At 38.1% G+C, this 6,354-nt stretch overlaps 1 protein-coding gene across 2 annotated transcripts in view; it reads left to right on the top strand.

The window, feature by feature from the left end:
* Nucleotides 1-6,354, top strand: part of LOC110457159 — a 57,615-nt gene that overhangs the window by 1,258 nt on the left and 50,003 nt on the right. Inside the window, exon 1 of one of the 2 annotated variants that reach the window (XM_021508274.1) lies at nt 2,000-2,071. The exons of the other annotated variant lie outside the window; for it this stretch is intronic. The gene's annotated coding sequence lies outside the window, so the exon portion shown is untranslated. Of the gene's footprint in view, nt 1-1,999; nt 2,072-6,354 lie in introns of those variants that run through there. 2 annotated transcript variants of the gene reach the window in all.

Raw genomic sequence — 6,354 nt, forward strand, 5'->3', positions numbered from 1 at the left:
GACGATACTATAACGGACGACGCAAGTTACAGACGCGTTACATGATACATTAGACGATCGGGAAAATATCAAACTATACAATACTACATATCTTAATAAAACTACACTAAATTACACTAAAAAAAACCTTCTAAGCTTTACGGTAAGCAGGATGATTTCGTTAAAAAATCCAATTGCTAACTTTCCCTTTCTTAATAGTAACATATTTGATTCCCCAACCTTCAATGTTGACATGTTGCAGCTGATTTTATTTCAAGAGCTTGCTCCGAATATCTTGACTTCTGTGATAGTTGTCAACTGCTGCCGGACTTAACATGCAACACAGTCAGGGGTGTAAAAATATTTTTTCAGGATACTAGCCCGGGACTAGTAGACAATAATAATCCACTAGCCCAAAATAAAAAATTGCTAGCCCGACAAATACAAAATGGATTAAGCTTACAACCTGATCCCACCACCATCTATATCTCATTCACAGATGAATATGTTTTCTTTCAAATTTTTTTATATTTTATTATTAATAACTTGATGCCTTAAAAGTTATTGAAACTTGAACCAAAATAAAAATTAGCAAACATTTTTTTTTCTAACTCTTTCTGAAAATCAGTCTGAATACCTGTTTCAGTATAAGAAAGCATCAAAATTATAACAAACATGGCGGACATGCCGACTTTTCTTCTTCCAAAAACGGACAAGTCGCCAAGGTTGGAGCAATAATTGTCCGTGTGCGCATGTACGTGGGGTATAGGGTGACTATCATAACATATACATGTCAATGTTATAAAAAATACATATATATACAGAGGCACAGTGTTACAGCATTTGACCGTGATTTATTGATGTGAGGACAGTGCAGACGTGTGTAAGGAACGTTAAGAGAGGACTTGTTAGTATTCGTCCCTTGGGCAACTCAAGTGCACAGGTTTGAACACACAGGACAGCCAAAAGTTAGTATGGGCATGGAAGGGATTGTTTACGAAGAGATGGTCAAAATGCTGTAAACTGTGATAGGAATTAGAAAGAGCTGTTTGAGTGTGTCAGCAGTGGCTACAGAGACTGGCAGGGAGTTCCAGTCTCTTATAGTACGTGGAAAATATGAACATTTGTAACAAAAATCTTTTGTTGCAATAATGGGTTTAAACTTGTGCTTGCCTCTTGTCTATGAATCTGATTTGATAAGTGAGCTATCTGGTATAGCTATGGAGTGATTTTGTATTTGGTACATGTTGATCAGTCTCGCATTCCTCCTCCGTTTCTCTAAGGGGTCCCACTGAAGAGTAGGTGCGGGAGCAGTAATCATTGAACACAAACCTGTCTGCACTCCTTTGTACTGCTTCTAGCCGAGTGGTGTGGTCCCTCTGGTAGGACGTGTACATGGGAGTCAGTGGGCTGAACCACTGTATGTTAAGTAGATTGAAGTCACCTGCGAGCCAAAGTGTATCTCGGTTATGGTCTTTTTGTAATGTCTGTAACTCAGTACAGACAGAGGATAGGTATTGTTCGTCCAGTTGGTTTGGGGGCCTGTATAATGAGGCAACAATAAGATTGCGTCACTTGTTTATCGCAATCTTAACAATAACAAGTTCAGACTGTATACTACATAGGAGTTCAGAACTAATGAGATTATTCTTGACTGGGATTAGTACGCCCCCATACCCATCAGCTCTGTCACGGTCTGTACAATGAGAGGATAGGGAGGAATAGCTGTTGTGAGTGTGGAATGATGAGAGTGTGGATTGGTACAACAAGAAGGAATGGTTGGGGATGGAGCAGTTTGGACATATCCAAACTGATGAAGATTCAGCGAGGCTCTCGTATAATTTGGAATTGAGGCCTATACAGTCTATGTGGCACCATTGGTCACACTGATCACAGGCTATGCATTGTTGTTTCCATTTACAGGTTTTGGTGCAAATGAAACATGGATATTTTACCGGGCCTTGATTAGGGTTGATCTGGTTACTATATGTACCAGACATATCAGTAGGTGTATGTTACGGCTGTCATTAGGAACTGCTCTAAGGGGAACTCTGAACTGATGGGCATGCTGAAACCAGTAATAAAGTGACAGGTAATTTGTTAACCTGTAAGAGCAAGGTATACAAGGGAGACAATCGTCTATGTATCAATGTTGATGTGGTTGAGAATGGTAAAGATTGGTGTCAGGAATCTGAGAAACGAAAGTTGTAAATGTCACTAGAGTGGCCAAAAGTGAGTACATGATGATCTCTTGCAAGAACAATATTGGAAAATCATACAAGAAAAAATTCAAGACATGTATACATACATGCTGTCAGTTGAGTAGTGTTCAGCCTGCAGGCTGACTTATAACATTGTGGCCGGTTTGCAAGAGTTAGCGTCGGGCAGGTGAGCTTATGTCATGGTGCGGCGTCGGTCGTCCGTCCGTCGTCTGTCAACTTTTCTTTTAAACAACTAATTCTCAAGAACGAACAGGCGTAGAGCCATGATATTTCATATGAAAGCTTCGTTGGTAGGAGCCCAACAAAGTTTGAGAACGAAAATGACCTTGACCTACTTTCAAGGTCACAGGGATCAAATGTGTCAAACTCTTCAAACGACTTCTTCTATAGAACTGAAAGGTTTAGAGTCTTTATATTTTGCGGGTGGCTTCCTGGGATAGATCCCGACAAAGTTTGAGAATGAAAATGACTTTGACCAACTCTCAAGGTCACAGCGGTCAAGAATGTCAAACGCTTCAAACAACTTCTTCTGAAACTTCTTCTGAAGAACTTAAAGGTATAGAATCTTCATATTTGGCTGATTGCTTCCTGAGATAGAGCCAGACAAGGTTTGAGAACGAAAATAACCTTGCCCTACTTCCAAGGTCACAGGGGTGAAATGTGTCAAACACTTCAAACGACTTCTTTTGAAGAACTGAAAGGTAAGGAATCTTCAAATTTAGCTGGTGGCTTCCTGCGATAGAGCCCAACAAAGTTTGACAATGAAAATGACCTTGAAGAACTGAAAGGTAAGGAATCTTCAAATTTAGCTGGTGGCTTCCTGCGATAGAGCCCAACAAAGTTTGACAATGAAAATGACCTTGAAGAACTGAAAGGTAAGGAATCTTCAAATTTAGCTGGTGGCTTCCTGCGATAGAGCCCAACAAAGTTTGACAATGAAAATGACCTTGACCTACTTTCAAGGTCACAGGTGTCAAATATGTCAAAAACATCAAACGACATCAAACGACTTCTGAATAATCGAAAGGCATAAAATTATAATATTTGTCTGGTGGCTTCCGTGGAATAGAGCTCACCAAAGTTTGCAAATGAAAATGACCTCAACCTACTTTAAAGGTCACAGAGGTCAAAAACATTTCAAAGGATTTGTACTGAAGAACCAAAAGGTATGGATTCATAAGATTTGGCTTGTAGCTTCTTGGGTAACAAAGTTTGAGAAGGAAAAGGACATTGACCTACTTACAAAATGTACAAGGTCACAGGGAAAAATATGTCAAACAACTTCTGAAGAAGAACATAAAAGCACAGAATCTTATAATAATATTTGGCTGGTAGTTTCAACAAATGGAGCCGACAAAGTTTGCGAGGGAAATATTTGTAGTGCAATATAATTTTTAATTAGTATTTTGCTGTGACTGCTTCAATATTCAGGTGAACGATACAGGCCTTCTGGGCCTCTTGTATGGAGACATGAACTTTATTTCTGTACCTTACATGCTTAAATCAAATTAAAGAAAATGATTTGCAACAAAGAGGGCCAGTTTGGTGGTTAGAATAGACTTTCAATACTATTTAGGTTGTGAATAGTGCCTACTGTCATACATAGCACACATCTGAAAGGAAACAGATCGAGAACGTCTTGCAATGCAATAACAATACGGCGTGAATGACTGCATGTGTTCTGATTGATATTGTAGTCAAAATTACCAGGAATTTATAGGTTAAAATGTTGAATGGTTACCCTCATGATGATAGAGTAGAACAGAAGCATTTTTTTTAGATATGACATCCTTAAAAAATCACTAGCCCCAGGCTAGTAAGCCTCTAAATCCACTAGCCCAAGCTGAAAATCTGGTAGCCTCGGGCGTTGGGCTAGTGGATTTTTACACCCCTGCACAGAGTTTCCGAAGATGCAGATTGATAAAGCTAGATGATGGACAAGTTTTAGGGCCTCATCATGATCTCATTGGGAAGTAAGCTTTCTCTTACCCTGGACAGGTGTATCCGCACTTTTACCGGTGTGAGATTTCCTTGAAGATGTGACATAGTTTACTTGGCTTTGGCTTAATTATGGTAAGTGTTTTATTAAAGCAGAAGATGCTTACCCGTCCGGAGCACCTGTTCATATTCTTCTCATACTTTTGCAAGGGTCTCTACTTAAATCTGTTCTTTGTTCATACTTTAATTGTCCTACATTTATCAACTTAGGGCAGGTTTGTTGATGCTTGGTTATTCTCTTGTTGTTTTTCTTGTCCTTTTTTGTGTTGTTATTTCCATATTGTGGTCATTTCAATCCATTGATATAAATTAAAGATAATACCAGGTACGCACTAGTACATTTACCAGTATACGTACATGGTGATGTCAAAAACATATGCTAACATTCTGATATTGACATGTTATTTTGAAATGTGTATGTAACCTAAAGAGATGCTTCATGCAGTGATCTCACATACTCTAGAAATAAAGCTTCTGATACAAAGACATAACTTGGCAAAGACGCTGACAAGGGACCAGATGACTTAGAAAAGGTCATGTATATGGACAGATGTGCTTTGGTACAGGCCTAACAAGTACACTTTCTTGTGTGTATACATGTGAAGGTTACTTTTTCTCCTGTCAAGCATATGTATAATGTTGCATTCTGTTGGGAATCATTCTAAAAATTGATGAGCTCTTACTGTGTGAAAATGAAGTGTTTCGTCAAATATTAAGATCCCTATGAAAATGCAAGAGTATTAATTGGTGCATGTGAAAAACAGCATACCATATGCAGTAGCCTCAGGTCACGTCATGTTCATGACCTGTATAAATATAGTATAATTTTAATACCTTCTGTAGGCAGTCAGTGGAATGGCGTGTCTTGTGTTAATAATTGAGATTCATTTCCTTACATAAACAACCAAGAAATTGTTTAACCCTTTCACCCCTATGTAACTTTAGAAAACTCTCCCATGCGTTGATCTGGATGAGTCCATTATGGTCTAGTGGTGTAGTAACATAAGCTTTACCTTTGTAACCTGTATCAACATGCGCCATTGAAAAAAGAACAATTTGAACTTTGATTGTCAGGGAAGGTTTAAAAGAAAACACTTAAAGGCATGCATAGTTCTTGTATTTGTTAAATTCTGTTTCATTTTTTGTGTGATATACAATTAAGACGATTTTCTTATGTATGAAGGGAAACAACTCTGATTGTGATAATTTAATCCCTCTGTGAAAAGTTCTGTAAATGTTTAAGGGAGACAACTGTCCTGTGAATCCATGATTGTGATAATTTAATCCCTCTGTGAAAAGTTCTGTAAATGTTTTAGGGAGACAACTGTCCTGTGGATCAATGATTGTGATAAATGATTATGAAAAGTAGATCTATAAATGAAATAAGCAGGAATTGTGATTTTTTCACTTTTTTTGTTTGAAACTTTGTGTCTTGGGTTTTTTTTGCAGGTAGATAATCACATAAATTAAAATATCGAAACAATTTGAATAAAAACCACTTTGTATAATGTGTTATATATTGCGATATTGTGGGGTTAATAATGTTTTCAAAAACAATTTTTGATTTACTGGAATGGCTGGATTTTCATAATATCATCTCTACATTGTTGCATAACTATTTAAAACATTATTTGAAAGTTTCAATGGATTCTGCTGGTTAACTGCGAAATGGTGGAGCGTCCTTAACAATTAACTCAGATGAAATATTATAATTACTATGTTATAAATATCCATTTTTATTAGCTCACCTGGCACGAAGTGCTAAGTGAGCTTATGCCGTGGTGCGGCGTCCGTCGTCCGTCCGTTGTCCGTCCGTCCGTCCGTCTGTCCGTCGTCCGTCTGTTGTCCGTCCGGCGTCCGGCGTCAATATTTTACTTTAAACGACTTCTTCTTAATAACCGAAAGGCCTAGGGTGATGATATTTGGCCAGAAGCAAACTGGGATGAAGGGCTACCAAGTTTGTTCAAATAAATGACCTTCATCTATTTTCAAGGTCACAAGGATCAAATATGTTAAAAACTTTAAAAAAACTTCTTCTCAATAACCAAACTGCCCAGGGAGATGATATTTGGTCAGTAGCATGCTAGGGTGAAGGGCTACCAAGTTTGTTCAAATGAATGACCTTCAATTATATTCAAGGTCACAGGGGTCAATT

The sequence above is a fragment of the Mizuhopecten yessoensis genome, unplaced genomic scaffold, assembly GCF_002113885.1.
Source record: "Mizuhopecten yessoensis strain PY_sf001 unplaced genomic scaffold, ASM211388v2 scaffold9033, whole genome shotgun sequence".
NCBI classification, from domain to species: domain Eukaryota; kingdom Metazoa; phylum Mollusca; class Bivalvia; order Pectinida; family Pectinidae; genus Mizuhopecten; species Mizuhopecten yessoensis.